Source organism: Heterocephalus glaber, unplaced genomic scaffold, assembly GCF_053883595.1.
Source record: "Heterocephalus glaber isolate CG9 unplaced genomic scaffold, H.glaber_assembly_v1.0 deba00000122, whole genome shotgun sequence".
Taxonomy (NCBI): Eukaryota; Metazoa; Chordata; class Mammalia; order Rodentia; family Bathyergidae; genus Heterocephalus; species Heterocephalus glaber.
Window position 1 is genome coordinate 48,584,689 of NW_028258138.1, and position 22,381 is coordinate 48,607,069.

General features: G+C 38.2%; 1 protein-coding gene and 1 long non-coding RNA gene across 9 annotated transcripts in view; one reads left to right on the plus strand and one right to left on the minus strand.

Moving 5' to 3' along the window:
• The window catches only part of Col8a1 (collagen type VIII alpha 1 chain), a 166,838-nt gene that overhangs the window by 124,605 nt on the left and 19,852 nt on the right, over positions 1 to 22,381 (plus strand). The window lies entirely within an intron of this gene.
• LOC147830420 (uncharacterized) overlaps positions 3,086 to 22,381 on the minus strand; it is a 36,236-nt gene continuing 16,940 nt past the window's right edge. Inside the window, exon 2 of the long non-coding RNA XR_015450319.1 lies at positions 3,086 to 4,152. This is a non-coding gene — a long non-coding RNA (uncharacterized LOC147830420). The remainder of the gene's footprint in view (positions 4,153 to 22,381) is intronic.

The window sequence follows — 22,381 nt, forward strand, 5'->3', positions numbered from 1 at the left end:
GTCATCTCTTCCTCTTGGATTGTTCCCTTCACAAGGATGTAGTGACGATCTTTGTCTCTCTTAATTAGTTTTGGTTTGAAATCTAGTTTGTCTGCAAATAAGATTGCTACCTCTTCTTTTTTCTGGGTTCCTGTCATATGGAGAACTGTTTTCCAACCTTTTACTTTCAGTCTATGAATTTCCTATTGAGTTAGGTGTGTTTGTTGTATACAGCATATTGCTGGATTTTGCTTCTTAAGCCATTCTGTCAGTCTATTTCTTTGGATTGGTGAATTGAGGCCATTAACATTGAGAGTTATAATTGATAGATATTGACTCATCCTTGTCATGATGTTTTACTGTTGTGGGCTCTTTTTATTTCTTTTTTTTTCTTGCTTTCCCTTTAGTGTCTTACCTTGCCTGATAGCTTCCCTCTGTTGGCTCCCATGGAGTTGTGACCTTCGTTGTCTTGTTCTAGGATATTGCTTAGAATTGTTTGGAGTGCTGGTTTGGTGTTCATAAAATTTCTCAGGTATTCTTTGTCATGGAAGTATCTAGTTTCCCCATTAATTTTGAAAGATAATTTTGCAGGATACAATAGTCTAGGTTGGAAGCTATTTTCTGTTAGGGCTTGAAATACTTCACTCCAGGCTCTCCTTGATTTGAGGGTTTGTGTTGAGAAGTCTGCCATAATTCTTTTTTTTTTTTTTGTATTAAATTCTTTTATTGGTACATTGTAGGTATACAACACAATTACATTTCTCATTGGGAATTGTACCTTTACATAATGCATCTTGGTTCTTATTTTTTCCACATTCCTAGCCCTCCATTCACATCCTCCACCCTTCCCTATTTACAAAGACTTTATTTCCATTTTTTCCATTTCTCATCATTTTTTTCCTTTCCCTTCTTTCCTTTCCCCTGCCCCTCCCACTACCCCTACCCCTTTGGACCTTTTCTTCCTATTTTACATTATCGATTATTCATTCTAATCATTGGTACATTTTAGGTATACAACATAATGACATTCATCATTGGAAATTTGCACCTTTACACAGTCTCTCTTGGTTCTTATTTTTCACCCTTGCCCAGCCCTCCCTTCAACCCCTCCAGTCCTCCCTATTTACAAATATTTTGTTCCTATTTTTCCATTTTCTCATATTAATCCCATTCCCTTCTATCCTTTCTCCTAGCCCTCCCACTTCCTTCCCCTTTGCCCCTTTTCTTCCTATTTCACATTACCTATTATACATTTAGTCCTTATTTACACTTTCAGTTTCTCACACCAGAGAAATTATTTGGTATTTACACATGTGTGTCCTATTTATTTCACTTAAGAGTATTCCCTCAATGTGCATCCACTTAGCTATAAATGTCTCTAATTTCTCATTTTTTATGGCTGAGTAGTAGTCCATTTTATTAAAAAACTACATTTTCTTTATTCAGTCTCCAGTTGATGGGCATTTGGGCTGTTTCCAAGTTTTAGCTATTACAAACTGCGCTGCTATGAACATGGGCACACATATATCACTGTGGTATGATTCTTTTAATTCTTTGGGGAAGATCCCCAGCAGTGGAATAGCAGGGTCAAATGGGACTTCCAGTCCTAATTCTTTGAGGTATCTCCATACTGATTTCCATAGTGGTGGCACCAGTCTACACTCCCACCAGCAGTGGAGCAGGGTTCCTCTTTCCCCACAGCCCCGCCCACATTGGTTATTGGTTGATTTCATGATAGCAGCCATTCTTTCTGGAGTGAAGTGGAATCTCAGCATTGTTTTCATTTGCATCTCTCGAATGACCAGTGATATTGAGCATTTTTTCATGTATTTATTTGCTATTTCTAAGAGTAGTCCGCCATAATTCTGATGGGCTTTCCTTTGTAGGTGATTTGTTTCTTTTCTCTAACTGCCTGTAGGGTTTTGTTCTTCTGTTGGATTTCTGGGATCTTGACTATTATATGTCTAGGTGTAGATTTTTTTTTTTTTTTGATCATGGCTAGCTGGAGTTCTATATGCCTCACTTATCTGTATGTCCAATTCTCCACCTGTGTCTGGTAAATTTTCTACTATTACTTCTGTGAATACGTTTTTTATGTCAATTATACTTTCTCCTGTTTTTTTGTGGACTCCTATTAGTCTTATGTTATTCTATTTTTTTTTTCTACCGGGGATTGAACTCAGGCAGGTCCTTCTGCTTGCGACGCAGGTGGTGGAACCACTGAGCTAAATCCCTGGCCCTTATGTTATTCTTCTTTGCATCATCTAGCAGCTGCTGGATTGATTTCTCATGGACCCTTACTATTTTGAAGAAATCTGTTTTCATGGTCCTTAACCACAATTCTGTCTTCTATCTCTGATATTCTATCTTCAGATTCCCTTAATCTGCTCTGCATGCTTTCAATGGAGTTTTTAATCTCCTGAATATCTGTTTGAATCTGTTCCATGGATTCCATTTATTTCTTATGCTGGGCATTCATGGCTTCCAGCATATTTCTGAGCTCATCTTTTTTTTTCTAGAGCCTCTAATCATGTCTTTCACTCTGCTCACCATCTCTGTAGTTATCTGGGAGATTATTTCTGTTTTGAATTTTTCTAGAGCCTCATTCATCTGTTTTGTTACTTCCTGTGCTATCAGTTTGGGGTATCCAGGTGGTTGATTACCGGACTTTTCCACCTCATTTCCCCCAGAATTTGCCTTTTGTGGGGTGGAAGTCTGAGTCTGTGCCTGACTTAAATATCTTCTCATTTTTGTGTTTGGTACTGTCCTTGGTTTAGTTCCTGGGTTGATACTTTGAAGTTGCTTATTGTAAGTATCTTTGTTGATGTATTTAGAACCCTTATGGAATGATTGCTTCTCAGAGGTGTCTTCCAGATATGTCTCAGAGGTGTCTTTAGGTTTTGAGTCTCTAATGGCTCTGAAGCTATCTCATTTTCATACCAGGAAGGACAACTGATTAGATCAATCACAACACCTTAGCCCAAGTGATACAATTAACAACACAATAGCATCAAGCACCTCTTAGAAAATGAGAATTTGTGGTAGTTTTTAATCTATCACCTTTAACTGTGTAAATCAGATCAAAATCAAGGACCAACCCAACATATGTTTATAGTGAATAAACTCTTTAATATAGCAACTTTACCCTTTGGAATGTGGAGTTAGAAGGAGTTGAGGAGTGAGGGATAGGAAGGTAGAAGGATAGGGGAAGGTTGGCAGTGAGGCCTGAGGACACAGGTGAGAGAAGGAAAGAGAAGAAAAGAAAAATAAAGAAGAAATACAAATTTGGGCCAGAACAGGAACACAAAGCGAGATGAAGAACAATGTGGGACCGCAAGGGAGCAAGGCAGAGAGAGAGAGAGAGAAAGAAAAGAGAAAGGAAAGAAGAAAGAGAAAAATAAAAATTTTAAAAGTGTAGCAAATAAAAAAAGTTTAAAATATGAGCAAAAAAAATAGTGGTAATTTTGAAAATAACAAAAGATAAAAGTGAAGGGACTCCTTCAGGATATGTCTCTGCTGTCACAACAGACAACATAAGCATCAGTGTGCAGTTATAAATCAGTGAGTCTCAGTAAGCCAGTCACAGACTCATGAGACTCAGGCAGATTTCTGGCTGCAAGTCTCAAGTTGAGCACCCTGTCCTCTTGCAGGGTTGAACTGTGCAAGGTTCTATTGCAGGTTCCAGCTGCCTTTCCCCTGAAGATAGTCCAGGTTCTTAATGGGAGGTGATGATCCCTCCAACTTACCAAGCACGGTGGTCTGGTGTGCCTTTATTGCAGATTCTCTTCACTTTTCCAGTGGGCTTCAGTTTTCATCAGGGAGCCCGAGAGAGGCCCTCTCTCTGTTGTTAACTTCTGCAGCTCAGGACAATGGCCTTTATGTCCCCTGTGCCTCTGTAATGTGGAACCAGGTAGCTGCACAGCCAAGAGGCCAGAGGCGGGGCGGGGCTGGGGACTTCTGTTGTTTCAGGCACCCGCGCCGGCTCTGCGGGTGGCTGGTGGGCATGCCCGGGGGGTCCTCACCTGCTCCTGGTCGCACGTGGGCGTGGCCAGCCGGACAGAGCTGGGCTCAGTCAGCCCGGGGCGCTCTGCCCGCGCACCTCTTCCGGCGTGGCTCTGTGGACGGCTGGTAGGCGTCTCTTCTTCAAATTCCAGAGTCCACAGAGTAATTTTCCTGTAGATATAAACAGAATTCTACTGCAGCTACAAAAGTATGGTACCCACAATCTTCGGCATGATTTTCTCCAGTCATCTGATTTCTTATCTTTTTTTCCAGTAGTTCAAAGCTAATGAACATACAGGAGACTTGTTAGGTATTCCAAAGTAGACATTACTAACAATGACTTATTTTCTAACATGAAAATTAATTAGGAGGGGGTACAAGCACATATTTCATTGACAGAAATTTCTTTAGAAAAATAACAAGCAAGAGACAGTAACATGTACTCTAGGAGCTAGGCGGGAAAGATGAAAGGGTTCTTTCAGTTTGCATTTGTTTCAAGTATTCCTGTCTAATCCCCTGAATCCACTCTTGCCTTTATCAGTGATGGTAAGCTAATGCTTACAACATACCTATTCTACACTAGATACCATTTTAAGCATTTTACATGCATTCACTTATTTAATTTGCCTAAAAGTCTGGTGAAGCATGTATTATTATCTTCATTTTATAGAGGAGGATTGGAAAGGAAATTTTAAAAACCTTGCCTACAATCACACTGAGTAATAAGGATCCAAGCTGATATTTGAACCCAGGCAGTGTGGCACTAGGGTCTGTGAACCCAGGAACATGTTCTGCTTCTTGAAATGATCTGCCACCCAAGGGCTACCTGGTTCAGCCAACTGGTTACCCTTCATTCTGCCATGCTCCCCAAGTAACCCATGCATTGGGTCCTGATAATTAGAGGTTTGACCTAGAAGATCTAACCTTGGATTTTCTGGTTTCTTTGGGATAAGAACAGCCTTTTCCTTCTCAGACTGTCATCCACCAGAAGCCAAAGAAACCACAACGTCCCAAAATTCTTTCAACGTCTAATTGGACTTACTTAAAAAGAACTTTGTCCATGAGAATTTTCTTATTCTCTTGTCTTTAGGTTTATAAAACATTAAATATTGTGCCTTATTTTTCTTTATTTCCAATTGTTTGGAAAAGTCCTTTGCCAATTCAACATATTCAGAAACCTTCAAATAAGTGAAGTTATGCTGTATTTCTCAGTAACTCAATTTTAATCCAACAGCTCAATTTGAATATAAAGAACAGAACAACATTTGTATAAAAGTTCCAAATTCAGTTGTTGTGGGTGGACACAAATATAGAAAGTGTGTGTGTGTGTGTGTGTACAGACAAGAATCTATTCTATATTCAAAGTTCCCATTCAGAAAAGTGGTGTAGTAAAGCACCTAAAGCTTAAGAGTAGACTCCCTAAGTTCATATTCTAGTCCTGTTTCCTACTGACAGTAGATTTTTAACATGTTATTTAAATCTTCCATGCCTATTTGATTATGCAAATAGGAAGTAGGAAGGATATGTTGATAGCTTCCATCTCAGAAGGAATTCCGCAGAGGGACTTTTCTGAGGATTAAATGAGTTAATTAATATAGGTGCTTAAATCAATGTACAGTCCTTTCAACTCTGTCTGTTAAATAGCAAGTCCTCCATGAATGTCAGCTGACATTGCCAAACAATCCCATAATTTAATCATAAATATTGTATCTTTCAACATATAAAATAGTTGCAGTTCTTAAGGGATTGATAAGGTAGTTAATAATATTTTCTCTTTATGGTTATTAACATAGTAGTTAAAGATAATAGTAGTTAACAGAAACAAATTACTTAACAGCATACATACAACCAAGAACACCAGAATATAATACACGCTGCATTGGCCACCACCAAGTGTAGGCAATACATGGAGCTACATCGTAAAAATATGGCTCACAGAGACATGTGCTTGGATATCATAGTAACAGCTGATTCACTATCTTCCTCTTCTTTTGAGCAGATTCCCCATTGTAACAGTAACAATCTCAGCTCCCATATGCTACATTTGCTACAACTGCTCAGACTCACACCAACTAACAACAAGAGAATAAACTCCACAGTTCCCAGAACATACCCGTTCGTGAAAGGGTATCTAGTAGAACAAACAATGTGATGAGAATCCACAAGCTTCTATTTTTGCTCGCTTATTTGTTTGTACTCTATAGTGAAGCTAAAGGGAATTACAATAGTATTACCATATCCAAAATGTTTCAAAGCATATTTACCAATTTAAATCCTTTTTGGAGCCAGGCATGGTGGTATACACCTGTAATTGCAGCACTCAAGAGGCGGAGGCAGGAGGACTACCTTGAGTTCAAGGCCAGCCTGAGCTACATAGTGAGTTCAAGGCTAGCCTGAAACTATATAGTGAGACTCCATCTCAAAAAACAAAACAAATAAATAGTTAAATTCTATTTGGAGCCCAAATTCCTTCTTTCATGATCTTAACCTTTGCTGTACAAACTCTTCCCAAACTCCTTCGAAGGCCATTCATCAAGATAAATCTTGGAACACCTGTTATACTACATATGATTATTGTTTATTTCATTAGCATGTGGTATTTTCTCAATATCATTCATATATGCAGAGAAAAGTTAGTCACTTTTCTCATTGCTGAGGCAAAATTCCCAACATCCAAAGTTAAAGGGGGAAAGGTTTATTTTGCTTATAGTTTATAGAGGTTTCAATCCAAATCAGCTACGAGAGTGGCACATGGCTGAGGGACAACAGTTCATGGCAGCAAATGACAGCAAAAGCAAGCAATCAAGGGAAGTAGCAAGCATCTTTCTACCCATTTTACCTTATCCAGGCTATGGGGATTAGGACAGAGCCAAACCATTCAGTGTACTGGTTTAGTAATCACACGCCCTTAATCCCAGCATCACACACTCTAGATTCGGCCACCTCTGAAAAAGCCCTATGACCACATGAGGCTTTGGGGGACATCTAGACACAAACCATAACATTCCACCCCTGGCCCCCGCAAAGACTCATGTGTATCCCTTTATGGAAAAGGCATTTAGTCCATCTCTAAGAGTTGCCAAAGTCCTAACAATGTCAGCATTGCTGAAAAGTCCAAGTCCAAAGTCTCCTCTGAGATTTAAAGCAAATTCTTAGCTGCAAGCCCCTGCATAAATGAGAAGAAAGTTAAACACTTCCAACATTCTATGGCAGAAGATAGACATTTCCATTCCAAAGGTTACAAACTGGGAAATAGCAAGGAAAGGGAACAAAGCAAGACCAAAATCCAGCAGGGCAAACATTAAATTCCACAGTTCCACTTCCAGCATCCAAGGCAATCTGTGGCAGGCTATGAACTCCAAAAAACTTGGGTAGCTCCACCCCTATGGCACTTCTGGTGGTTATTGTTCCTATGGCTTCTCTTTTGGGCCAGCCCTACTTCCTTCTTGCAGTTTTCCTCCACATTCCTGGCTTCTCCAAACTTCTGAGGTCTCCACTGCACCTTCAACTTCACAGTTTCACACAGTGCCCTTCAGGGACACATTGCCTGGCCTCCCAGGCCTTCTTCTGAAATCTGAGTGGAACCCTTTCTGACTCCACAACTCTTCCATTCTGCATACATCTAAAACTAGCACCAAGTGGATGATACCAAGGTCTGCTGCCAGCTGGAGCAGTAGCCAAACTTCCTTCTCTCATGGCTGTAGGGCTCCAGTTCCTATGAATCAAATTTAGAAGAAAAACTTCCCTAGGCTGCTACCATTCTGGAACATGGTGCTCTGGGGTGCTCTTCTCAAAGCAAAGTCTTTCACTTTTGCAATTTTGAGGCTTCAAAGAGTAGAGTCCTGATGCTTCTTGTGATGCTCTCAGGCCATCTTTTCTATTCTCCTATTCCTTCTCAGCAATCAATATCTCCTCTGCTTTATCTTTGCAGGCCACAACTTCACTGAAGCTTCCTTTTTGGCCAAACTCAAAACATTTTAAATCATTCTGCTGGGCTCTTTGCTCTTGATTCTCAATGTAAATCTGGCTAAAAGCCCCCAGTAGTAGCCATGCCAAGCCTGAACATTAGACTGCCTTGAAATTTCTTCTGCCAGATTAATTAGTCCCACTTCTCTGGTACCAAATTCTGTGTTAGCCACTTTCCTCATTGCTGAGACAAAATATCTGACACCCTAAGTTAAAGGGGGAAAGGTTTATTTTGCTCACAGTTTATAGAGGTTTCGGTCCATAATCAGCTGGCTCCAAGGCAGGGTGGCACATGGCAGAGGGGCAACATTTCATGGTATTGGAAGATAGCAAAAACAAGCAAAGGAACCAACAAACATCTTTTTACCCCTTTTATCTTATCCAGACTACCAGGATTAGGGCAATTCCAAACCAATCAGTGTAGTGGTTAATAATCACATGCTCTTAATTCCAGCATCACACACTCTAGATTCAGCATCTGAAAAAGTTGTATGACTGAATGAGGCTTTAGGGAACATCTAGACACAAACCATAACATGGCCCCAGTCTAAAAATGTTAACATTTCATAATTCCCTCCTATTTCTTTTGTAAATTTCCCCCATACGGTTTGAACATACCGTTACACATGTTCTACATTCATTAATATGTTTTTTATTTTTCCTAGCTATCCTTAATACATGTCTCTTCTCCAAAACAACAGATTTCTCTTCTCTTTTTTTGGTACTGGGGATCGAACTCAGGACCTGGTGCTTGTGAGGTAGGCAGCGGAACCACTGAACTAAATCCCCAGCCCGATTTCTCTCCTTATACCTATTCAGAAATATTAAAATTACATTTTTATTTCAGGAAAGTATTTTAAATACCATTCAATGCAAGATAAAGTAACTATTATCATGAAGAACTTTCTTTCTGAAGCTAATACATAGTATTTCTAGATCAGATACTGTTCAATAAACACAGCAGGTTTTCCTTCTTGTATGGATAGTTTTGTTTGTGGCTGTACCTAACATACCCAAATCAGCTGGTAAAAAGTATATCCTATTGGACCCCAGCACTACAGTAATAGCAAAAATACAAAACTATATAATGTATAATAGCTAATCTTTGTTGAGTTTCTGCTAGTTGCTAGTCAACCTTCAGACTTTGTTACCCAAAATGATTCCCATAGGATTATTATTCCCATCTTCCAGGCTAAGAAATTGAGATTTCCAAGGTTACTTAAGTGGTAAGAGGCAGAGCCAGTATCCAAATTCAGGTGACTTGGACTCTGCAGTGTTTGTGCTCCTTTCATATTGCAGGCTGCACTCAGGAAGGAAAAATGAAACTCAAATACCTCATCCAATCTGTAGATTAAAGGCTGGAAAACAAATTATCACTATAATTAACTGGAAAAGGAAATCTAAACTTTTGTATTCCTTGCTCATTGTATAATCACTCAATGATTCTTTAGTTTCCTTTAGTGTTTTCCTAGAGAAAGAAGTTAATAAATGGGGCTGTGTGTGTGTGTGTGTGTGTGTGTGTGTGTGTGTGTGTGTGAGTGACATGACATTCACCATAATAATTGGACCTGATTTTCAGAGTTTAGGGCTGATATATGAGGTGATGTCCTTGGAGGGGGAAGAAGCAGAAGATGCACTTCTTCCTCAACTTTGTGTGTGTGCTCTACCTCAACAATAAGTGTAATATTGTGATCCACTAAAATATGTCATGGTCCCTCTTTTCCTGTGGGTTTGATTCCATGGCTCAGAAGGTGACACTACTTACAGTGCAGTCCCATTCTCTATACAAATTTCTTCCTCTGATGATTTGCAATCTTACCTATTTCACCACCATTTATTAATCCTAGACCCCGCAGACACATGGTTTTCATTTAATATTTAACTTTGGCAGAGACATTTTTCAGTTTCTCCAGCCCAAAACTTGGAAAAGAGCTAAGGAAATGTAGCCAGGAGAACACTACAACAATATTTTTAAAAACTTCTTATGTCCAGATTTTAAAATATATACATTTATCTTTTCTTCAAGAACAGCAATAACTGTAAGATGACAAGATTTTTATTAATGTTCTTGGTAACAGCTGGTGGACCCAACATGTTTTTTGGAAAAAGAAAAAAAGAGAGAAACCTCAAATATCTCCCATTTCCCCGCGATGATCTGGCTCAGTCCTTAAGAGGATAAGTAGCATTTCTTTCATGAAGTTACAATTCATTAGGATGAACTTTTTGCCCCAATCCAAATATACTGCATCCCATCATCACTGTTTCAATTGATTATCAAAAAGTAAATCAATATATAATGTATCCTGCTACTGAGCTTCTGGCTCACAACATGCAGGCAAAGTATAGAAATACACATTGTAAAAAAACAAAGCAGATTCCCCCAAAATATAAGAATGAAAGGAAATGTGAATTGTGATAATAACTTGTATTTACCAGATAAGTAACATGAGAAATCAATGCTAGAAGAATCATTTCAAATTTCTGAATCTAGGAAAACAATGTTACTCCATTCACCTTTTGGTTGTGAAAGGAGATTGTCATAGATTATAAAATACAATGGAATTTCATCTGCACATAAGAGAAATTTGATCAATTGGCACTTGATTAATCACAGTTTAAACTCAAAATAGAACCATTATTGGTAACATTAAGATAAATTAATAGCAGAGATGTAAAAACAAAATGAATGTTCGTTTTAGCTGAAGAGTTCCCATGTTCCTGGATATGGAGCCTGCATAAACACAAATCTTGAAACCTGATGAATGTCAAAAGAGAATTCTCTTTTTCCTTTGTGCAACTGTTCCCACAGTCGAGCACCAAACCATCCACTCTGAACTTATACCTACTGGAATGACCACATGAGTTTGACAATTTATAATATGCTGATGGCAAAACAGGACCTTCAGGTAGTATGTGCAATTGCACACTAATAGCTGACATTTATGAATTACTGTACCAGGTACTGTTCAGAGCACTGTCTATGGAAAAAAAAATCCCATTTATTCCTCACAGCATCCAAGTGTAATACCTATGTATAACTAGTTACCACCATTTAATAGTTGAACATTAGGAGATGCATGGAGGCAAGTAAACTTACCAACATCTCACAGACGATAAGGGGCAGGGACAGCATTTACACTTAAGTATTTGGTTTAGGTCCCATACACATAACTGCCCTGCTATGCTGTTTCTCACACTAACCATCTTACCAGTCAGAATTCCCAGTAAACAGCCTACTGAGTCCCTGGTTCAAGATGTTAGTGTAAACCCAGCTGGGTGCAGCCCTCAGACACTACCCTCTCCCTTCTCATTGCCCTGAGTCTCTCTTTCTACCCTAAGTCTTCCTCCCTGAGGGGTTACACTTTCAGAAACTTCATCTGCCCAGCCCTTCAGTCCATCTTGTACTGTCTCCCTGGGATAATGACCTCCATCAAAAAAATAAGAAAAGTTTAATCTTATCAGCTATTAATACATGTGTGTAATGGCTTCTTAGGATAACCCTTACAGAGAGTATTTTCATTTCAGAAGGGTATTCATACAGAAGAGAATGGTGTTGTTATTTGGTTGTTTATGTGATGCTGTGGTATAATGAGCACACTAATCAGAAGAATTTGAAATTCTAACTCAGTCAATATCAGCAATGTACTCAACATTCTGAGTCCTTGGTTCCTCACTTTTTAAAAAAAGGTGATAATTCTTCAAGGAATGTTGCCACAATTAAATAAGATGTAGGTATCTAGTGCCCAGCATACTGCCTGCACATAATAAGCATTCACTAAATGTCAGTCCATACCCTATTCCCCTAGCATTTTTCAGAACACCAGACCATGGGACTAAGCCCTGACATTGACTGCCATCATCTGACCAGGAAAACCAGTTTGACAAGCCTTCTTTAGGGGAGAAAAAGTAGTGCCCATCACAAGGTTCATGGCTGAGATGCCTATAAAGAAGATAGATTAATAATAGAAAAACATACAAATTTATTTCATATAAGGTATATGTAATAAGTACATAGCCTTCAGAATTGATGACGCCCCCCAAAAAAACCCCAAGGAAAACTGTATTTTTTATGAACAGTGGTACAGAAGTATGACTGGAGGACAGATGCCATGATCTAATAGTAGTAAACTGGCCAAGGCGGTGATTAGCAATGCCTATTTGCTCAGATCCTACTTGGCCCTCAGGATGTGTCAGGTCATCTCTAAAATGAGGTTTTTATGGCCTACTTTCAGAAGATACAAGTCAGAAAATTTGTTTATGGCCCATTTCCGGTGAGAAAGACAGGAATAAGTAAAAAAGTAACCTTCCTGTTTTTGAGATTTTCTCACTTTTCTTCAGTTTAAAATATCTGGTATGCTAAGGTATCGTATTTTGGGGTAGCATGTCCAGTGCCCTATCAGTGCCAATGTGGCACATATCATTTTAAAAGAGGCTCATCAGTGTTGTCTACAAACTTATCCACTCACTCAACAGCATATATTCACCAAAGACTATGTGCCAAAAGTGCTAAACCCTGAGGAATGCAAAAACCAAAGGTAGCCAATGCACTGCCATATACTATCCAGTAGCAGAGATGAAAACAAAAGAGGTGTTTTCCTCTGGAGGTACATGTGCATGCATATACACTCACAAGACACAGAATCATACTCAAGGAAAAATGATTACCATCCATGCTATCATCCATTTATTCACCTTCCATGTTTTTGTCAAGTACTTTCCTTAATGCCAACACTGGGGAAATAGCACAGGCAATCAGAAACAGGCCAACTTCCTTCTCTCAAGATTATAGACAGAGCAGGGAAGATGGACAATGAGAAATAAGTAGCATGATTCCAATTATTAAGAAATGCTATAAATGAAGCACTGTGATTGTGACTGACTAGACTTGGACACTTCCTTGGCCAGCTGAAGTCTTCTTTGTGGGGGTGGTATTTAGGTGAGATCTTAATAATATGAAATGGAGTCTATCATGTGTAGATCTGGGGAAAAGATCATTCTGACAGATGGAACAGCACACCCTAAAGTCCTGGTAGGACCTATTGATGACTTCAAAGAACAGAGAGGTTAGTGTCACTCCTGCATGGTCAACAGATGGAGGTGGAACAAGGGAGAGGAAGAGACCAAATCAGTCAGGAATCTGTAAGCTATGGAAGGGAGTTTGGATTTTATTCAAAAAGTAATAGGAAGATATTGGAGAGCTTCAGTAGAAGAATGGTATAATACGATTTATATGTTTTAAATGACAAAGAATATTTACATAATCACACTTTAACAAAGATAATGAATTAATGAAGAACAATTACTTTAACATATTAACAGAACACATATACACTGATGGTCAATTTTCAAATAATTACAAAATATGCTAATTTTAACTAGAAGTATAGTTTCAGTAGCATTAAGTTAAAAATAATAATTCTGAAATCATTGGGGATTTTTTTCAGTGATTCAAGGATCCTAATGACCATTAATACTCAGGTTCAGTGAAAAGATATCCTTTAATAAATTACGACCAAGAAGATTCCAGGCAAAGTAACCTCTATTTGAAATTGATACTCCTCAAAACTAGAGTACTTTCCACAAAACAGGGGTGTGTGAGCTGCAAACTTTCTAGCTCATCAACCTGGATTTGTGATTTGTGTTAATTCTGCACAGCTAAGAAGAAGCCAAAGCCTCTTCTGTGGTTTCCATTCATGAAAGTCTGAGTAGGTTAATTGTGAAGATGCCAGTGGAACCAACATGTTATACCTAGCAGATGTTCAAGGAATCTTAGCTCACCTCCTTTATGGGGTTGAGTTCTATACATGGCCAGGGATATCAAGAGGCCACTTTCCTTCAGAAATACTCCAAGTGATCCTCACTCCTGGGCTTCCCATCACAAACTTTCCCTAGAACTCTATTACAAGACAAATGTTTTATCCTGGAGGAATAACGCAATGATACCATTGTCAGTCATGAGTGCCTTCCCATGTTTGTTTGTTAAATTACCTGACAACTACCTAGCCAAGTCCATACCAATTTTTTTTCTTAAGTCAGGGGAGAAGTTTGGTAAGTCCAAAATAAGGATTTAAAATACTATGTCCAAGCTGGGTGTAATGGTGCATGTATGTAATCTGGGCTACTCTGGAGGCTGAGGAAGGAAGATCACAAGTTCAAAGCCAGCCTGGAAAACTTAACATGAGCCCATTTCAAAATAAAAGCATAAAATAAAATTTTAAAAGCTAGGGGTGTAGCTCAGTGGTAGAGAAATTCAATCCCCATCACTGAAAAAAATGTTATGTCCTTAAACAAACTGTAGTACATTCAGCCTGAATAATAAATGATAAATGAAAAGATATGGAGGAAGCTTAAATACATATTACTAAGTAAAGAAGTCAATCTGATAAGTTTATCTACTACATGATTCTGGTAGATGTGAATTGGTACATGTACCAATTCCCCAAGATGAATGTAGCTATTATATATTACAAACATACAGCAATAAAATAGATAAATGAAAACAAATAAAATTTTAAAAAGAAAATACAAAATTATGGAGACAGTAAAATGATCAGCAATTATGAGGGGCTGGAGAATAGGGAGATGAACAAGTAGAGCACAAAGGAGTCTTAGAAACTCTTCATTGTGACCCTATAATGGTAGATATTTTTACATCAGTATCTTTGACAAAATCCATAAAATGTACAACACCAAAAAAAATGAATGTAAATATGGACTTTAGGTGATTATGATGGGCCACTGTAGGTTCATCATTTATAACAGATGTACCATTGTAGGGCAGGATGTTGATGGTGGGGGAGATTACACCTGTTTAGAGGAAGGGAGGATATGAAGGAACACTGTACTTTTCACTCAATTTTACTGTAAACCTAAAACTACTCTTAAAGTCTTTTTAAAAATTAAATAAAACAAGGAAGAATTTTAAAATACATTATATAAAAAGGATGGTGCACATGTATATGCAGAGACTTGGTGAAAGCAATCCTAAGCAGCATGGTGGGGATGCCCCGAGGATCCAGAGTCACCAGAGAGGATAGACTCCATGATTTCTCATGGCCATTGCACTGTTTGGGGGATGTGGAGAGCCCTGCTGCCAGCCTTCCTGGAAATATTTATACTAATGGAAACAATCAACCCAAACATAACAATGATACTAGGGATGCTTTTTGACATAGGGTTTGTGGGATTGTATTGAATGAGATAATTTATGTAAAGCACAGTGTCTGGCACTTGATAAACTTTCACTTGAACTCTATGACTCTTTACACTGTCATTACTAAGAGAGTCTAACAGTGTTTAAAGCATTCTAAGTCCTTACAAAATGTATGTTCAATGAAATGTTAATAATAATAGCACTTCAAGTAACTCCTGGTAGTACCAATGTTAATACCTGGCTTCCATGGCACAGTGAGCCGATCTATCCATATTTTTAAGGACAATGGTAGCCAAGAGTGAGCCATATCCTCTTCTAACAAGATACTACTGCATTTCAGTATGTTTCTCCTCTCAATCTTATCAACACCTATAAGTTTCACAAATCAGACAAGACATAAAATAAATTTTGACTATTAAAATTTGTATTCACATAGAAAGGATCTTTTTATAAACAGTAACTTTGTAGTAACTTGGGCTCTTTGAAGGAATATCTTCACATAAATTATAGTATGTCATTCCATTTTATGTATTCAATCCAAAAGATTCTTTAACACATGCTGAAAATATCTATTTCCGTACTCAACCAGAACACAGAATCAAACAATAAACTAACTTTTGTGTCTCTATGCCACTATGCCTGAACTGATAACTATAGAAAGAGGAGGAGAGAAATAATAGGTAGGAAGATAAGCTGACAAGTAGGTGATATTTTATTTTTTTAAAAAAGGAAAATTTTATACAGGTTGTGGTGTCATTTGATTTTGTTAGAAACTAGAATAAGTATAGTTCAGCAGTAAGAATCTATTATGGATTTTTTTCTTTTTAAAATTTAGAATAATATTATATGCCAAATAATAGGAATATGTAGATTTAGTAATTCTTTGCCTTCTCAGAGTTCTTATTCATAATTCACTATTTTTATCTTTTTCGATGTGCTTCTATATAAGACCTGATACTCAGATAAATTCAAAAGTTGCTTAGGTTTCCTATGCAATGTCTTTGATCTACATTCTTTGCCAAGTCTTGTTCAGACTGATATTAAAATAAGCTTGTTTTTTATGGATACACATCAAGGAATGGAGTGCAGAAGATGCCTAATGACACACATTGGGATGTGGAAGGAAGCCAGCATGAGACTGTAAAAATGCTGGCAATTATCGTTCAAATGAGTAGTTCAGCCCAACACACGTGATCAGGAGTTGAATGTTTCCCTGTTACTATTTCCACAGAGACAGAAATTGACGTAATGAAGGAGTCAACTCCTCAGCTAGCCAACTCTACACTGTGAGTCATTCCAGGACAGGGACCTCATTCTCCACTTGTGTCTCCAGCACCTGGCACTTGCTAAATACTGAAGAATGTTGAAAGGGTGGATCCATGAATGAATGAATTAATTAATTAATGGGTGAACACATTTCTCTGCATTCTTCTTATTTTAGAACTTCAGTCTCTAAGTAGAGTACTGAGGAGTGGGAGGTGGATCTGGAAATTGTTATGTAAACAAAGGCAAATAGCCAAGCAGTGTTTATTAGGGAAAATTTATAGACAGTGAAGTAGTAGTGGGTGTGAGAGTCCCCATTATCCTTGGCACATTCTAGGCTAGGATTGTGCACAAAATTCCAGCAGTGTCTGGAAGTCTGGAAGTCAGACACTAGGAGAGGCTCCTGCCCCTTGGACTGTGAGGCATTTAAACTGTCTAATTAGAGAAGCATCAGCTCTATCCCTGGTGTGATCAGAGACTAAGATAAAACAGCATCATGGTGTAGCAGAACCTTGTCCCCAGCCCTCTCCTGGCCACACTTCAATCATGACTGGGAGAATTAGCCTCTCTCCTGCCTACAAGATAAGAGTCCAAGCCTTGCAACTCTAGCTATATAGTGTGGCAAGCCAGTGTCAGGATTCAACAGATCCATATGCATGTTGGGAAACCAAAAGTGCCTCCTGTGGAAGGACCTGAGGAGAGAGGCTGAGATCCGAGCCTTGCCAACAACCAAAATTGTTTGTCTTAAGTACAAATTTTGATCTAGGCTGTAACAATTCTCCATGGAATTTTGCTGGAGATCAATTCTTTTCTTGGGAGGCTAGCCTATAGGGGATTCCTTTTAAATATATCACTACTAACCTCTTAGTAGTGATGTAGTAGGCACAAATTAGGCCATTCTGAATAGCCCTCTCCAGGACCTGGAAAGGCTTATGGCAAGGCTAGGCTTCATGTCTCCATCTCATGCCTTTGACCTCCTTAAGGTATCTATAACCTTTTGCTACATGTTACTCTCTATCCATTTTCAAACAGGGCAGTCTGCCCAGACCTCTCAGGCTGACCCAGGCCCAGTTCTCCTAGATGTTGTAAGTGCCCCATTATAGGTCAATCAACTACTATACAAATCCTTGAGCTGTGTTACCGTTCCCAGATTTTAACACTTTAATAAAAATGTCATGTACACAGTAGACCTATGGAGGAAGAGTTTTGACTCCAGGTATGGATAGGAGCTTTTTAGTACTGCCTCAATCATACCACATTGGCATTTTCTCCTTGGTTTCAAAAAGTCTGCCCTTGAATCCAGTGAAAAGGGAAGGTTATTTTGATTCTTGTGTCTCATTTGGCTTTTGAAAGATATTAGTTTTTATTTTGGCTCAGATTTAAAATGAGCTAGGGAGCCAAAAAATATCAAGTGGAAGTTAGAAATCTGGGAAAGAGCAAAGAAACCATGGATAGAGATGGGAAAGAACAAGTGAAAGAGAAAACGCAGGTAAGAGAATGGGGCCAGAAAACCTGATAAGGAAAGGAAATAGAACTTGTTTCTTTGCATTTTTTTCACAAGTTGGTCTTTCTCTGATATTTTCTTTGAGGCAGAAGTAACATCTTAGTTGTCCTTAAGTCTCCATAGTCCCTAGCATGGTCCAAAGGATGTTTCATGAGTGACCCAAAGAAGAAAACTAAAGTGATATGTGGTAATGAGCTCATAGAGCTCACAAAGAGTTTCACATAGAGTTACTGACTCTAGGCCAGTCCTTACTGTATGTCATCTGACTAGCTTCACTTTGTAAGCAAACAAAATAATGGAATAAATGAAAATAGTATATGCCAGTGGCAATGTCCATGAGAATAATACCTCTCTTTAGGGAATTTTTTTCCTCAATATCCAGATTCTATTACTGTGTTACAACAGAGAAACTGGAAGCCTAAGGAAGCAGTGATTTAACATTAACTGCACAGAGGCTGGTGGCAAGTTCAAGACAGAAACTAGTATTTTCCAACTCTCAGGGGTAGGAGTGTGAGAAGAAACTAAACCCTAGAGGATGTTCTGTCCCAGAGAAGACACCAATTAAATACAAGATTCAGATGAATTAATAACATATAAAATGTAAGGAACGTAAAAAATAAATTGTAGACTACACGAAGTTGAAATAGGATCGTGACACCAGACCCTTAATCTGTTTGCTATTAGAGTGGAGAACAAGATCACATTCTGCTCTTCTGGAATTCAGACACACTTTCTGGTATTTAAAGGAATATAAGAAAAGCTCACACAGGCTGAGCTGGGTCTCCCTGTGATGCAAATACCTTGCCAATGGGGAAAAATATTACTAAAAGATGGTGTGTTTGTCTTCTGACAATATTTCCCAGACATTTTTTCAGTGTCAACAAAGCTCTCCTGGAGTATAACTAAGTGTTTCTGAGGAGTGGTAACTTTAAAGCAAAGGGAAGGAAAATTTCAATAAGCACTAAACTTCCCCAGCTCTCCCTTTATTTTTAAACAGAACCATCAAAGGGCAGCTAACGGAAATCTACTTAAGTGGCATTAATTCATTCCTAAGAGGAATCTCCATGAGTTTTATTGCTATATAAGGGAAACCCATAAACCAGCAGGAGGAGAAAGCAAAGAAAATAAGTCTGGGGAATCATCTTGTATAAGAAAGTGAGCAGGTGGTCAATAATGTATTCTTGACTAGTTTCCACAGCTGGGAGACAGAAATTTATAGCAAAGATATGTCCCAAAAAACAATCACAGGGTAAAGAATCATGGAACTTTGCAAAGAGTTGTTCAGAGTTCACATTAATATGAAACAAGAAAATGTTCATCTCTCTTCCCCCTTCTCAGCACTCATGTTAGTACTTGACTCCACAAACTATTATCTGACTCTTTCCAGTCTCTGAAATGATTAAAAGACAACAAAAAGGACTGGGATGGTAATATTAGAGATCACTTAGTCCAACACTCTTGGTTCTACAAATAAGAAAATAGCATCTGAGTTTTTGGTAGAGGGAGAGAAATTCAGATATTGTCATTTGAGATCTGAAGTCCTTAACTGAACATCAGACTGGAGACCTAGAAAAATGCCTTCATGATACTGTTATTCAGCCCAAACCAATTCTATGACAATCTTACAAACATTGTTCAAATGAATAAAAATTATCACTAATCTTAAGATTATTTTACCATCAGCCATTCCTTTGCTATTTTTTACACAATTTGTAAAATCAAAAATCTATTATTTGAGATTTTCTATTCTTATATGGTGGCAACAGGCACCAGAATACAAAATTAGGAGAGAGATAATGGAAATAGTAGATAGAAGGAAGAGTAACACTAATTCAGTGTTCTATAACCAGGGGGTCTCTCAGCTGTCACCCACCTGATATCTTACTTTAAGATTTGGAAAAGGCAGGGGGACAGGATAAAAATGGTGCCATTTATATATTCATCTGACAAGCAATTGCCAAGCCTACTTTGTGCCATTATGAACTAGGTACAAAGAGAATTCTCAAAGATAAAATTCTGATCTTATTCCTCCAGACACTTGAGTGATCTCTTACATAGCATCCCTCCCTTATATGGTGTTCCTAGAAATTTTGACTAAGAATTGTTTTTCAAAAACATTATATATTTGCTTCAATTTGAGGGAAATTAACCTTTATATTAAAACAAATGCTCATGGCTAAATATGGTTGGGATTTATTTGGTATTTGAGGTAACTACTTTGCACTAACTATAAAGAAATGCATATTGAATTGAGTCTGTTTTTTTCAGACAGAAAACTCAGTATGGTTTTGAATTAAGTAGAGATCTATGGGTAGGGAATGAATCTTTGGTTTTGTTTTTTTTTTTTTGGTACCGGGGATCAAACTCAGGACCTTGCGCTTTCGAGGCAGGCAGCGGAACCACTGAGCTAAATCCCCGGCCCCTAGGGAAAGAATCTTTCAGATACAACTACTGAAATCTGGTAAACACTCAATAACTTTTCACCATAGCAACATTACTTTACTCAAGTACCCAAATATACCATAGGAAGATCAACCTTCCAAGAAAGTTGTAAGCTAATTAATGTTCTGACCTAAAAGTTTATAGCTATTATCACTTGTGCATTTAACTTCTTTCAGCACAAAAATACAGCCTGAATTCTACAGTTACTTTCACAAGACCAATGTGCTGCCATCAACTCATGGCAATGTCTTCTGTTCTCTGAAATTCAAAGCTAAAGCTCTTTCCATTCAATACATAGAATACTGCAGTGACCAATCTCTGAAGGAATTGAAGCTGGGGTGGGATTCAGCCTTTGAAATAGTGTTTGCACACAACTAGTAAATGGGGAAGCAAACACAGTGTGTGTTTCCTACTTATTAGAAGCTACATTTACCTTGCCTTCCTTTAAAATCTCAGCCAAGGAGGCAATTGGTCAGCTTAATTTTCATAACAGGAGCAGAGTGAAAACAAAAATCATTACCTTTCAAATTCTTCAAAATAAGACTCCAGTAAAGCAAAATGTCATGGGAATATGTGCTCAAGATCCCCTCTATCCCTCCTCATCATCCTCTTCCTTCTTCACTTTTTTCTTCTATTTATTTTTTGGGGAAGTGGTACCAGGTATCAAACTCAGGACCTTGCACTTTCAAGGCAGGTGGCAGAACAACTGAGCTAAATCCCTGGCCCTCTTCTATTTATTTAAATAATAGCTACCACAGAATATCTACTGTATCTAAGCACTGTATGAAGCATATTATTTGCTTTAATTCCCTGAATCCTTTCAACAACCTCCTAAAACAGGTCATGTTATCATCAGCCCCAATTTATCATAAAGAAATTAAGGCACAAATAGGTTAAAAAGATCACACAGTAAGTGTTAGAATCAGGATGTAATTCAGGCATTACCCCATGTTCAAGAACAGCTGTTCTTTAATGATTTAGATATCCAACATCTGCATTTAGATGATTTTGATGAAGGGCAAAGAATACCTCAACTGTTGGGCAGTCCCCATTTATTCCCTTAATAAGAAATTTTGATACTGTCTCCAAGGACCTTGTGCCTAACAAACCCTACCCAACCCAAGTCTGTTTTGTCTTTACCAAAGCACTTATACTAGATTAAGATCTTACTTTCAACTGTTGATTGTAAACTTCTTAAGAGTCAATCATGTTTCGCTTTATTTTTAATATATCTCTAGCCACTAACATAGTACCTAAAAATTTAATAGAAGATTGCCAAATTTGGTGATTAAGGTATCCAACTGAAGCAATGGAGAAAAACAATGCCAGGGCTTAAAAAAAATTAAGCAATATAAGGTATGAGAAAATTTCCCCCAAAAAATTTTAAAGTGAGAGATGTCAGAAACCACCTAGAACAAAGGTACCCAGCAGCCTGAAGGCTGGATCCTACCCATAATGTTAAAAAAGAAAGAAGGAGGAGGAGGACGAGAAGTTTCACAGTGTGTCCTGATTTCTGATTTCTCTTGATAAACTGGAAGAACCGCCCAAACTAAACACACATTCCCATGACTGGCAGGAAGTGAGCTTTTTGGCAACTGCAGCTTTGGATAGCACAGATGTTTCCCATTCACCACACTGGCCACCTGGCTCCAATCACGCACTCGTGCCCCTCACTATTTCTCCAAGTGTTGGGCTTCCATCCCATTCAATTACCTTAGTAAAAGAGAATTACTGTATACCTTAGTAAGAAAAGGCTCTTAAATGAATACATGGATATCACAGGGAAGGTTACAGAGAAGATTACACCTTGACTCTTATCTCCAATTCATAATCCTATTCACATTCAAAGTCCTGAGAATTCACATTTGTGAAGCATGTTTATCAGCGAAAGTCCATGTTTGTGTGAATTCTTATGCCTTGTAAAGGATTTTGCTCATAAAAGTTTCCTTATATAGTTCCAGTTTCCTTCACTGATGTAGCCTCAAGATCTGACATCTTTTTACATTATTCTTTGTCCTTTCTTTTCTCCACTTTTTTTCTGTGAAAAATGTTCAGTGGATTAACTGTGAAAA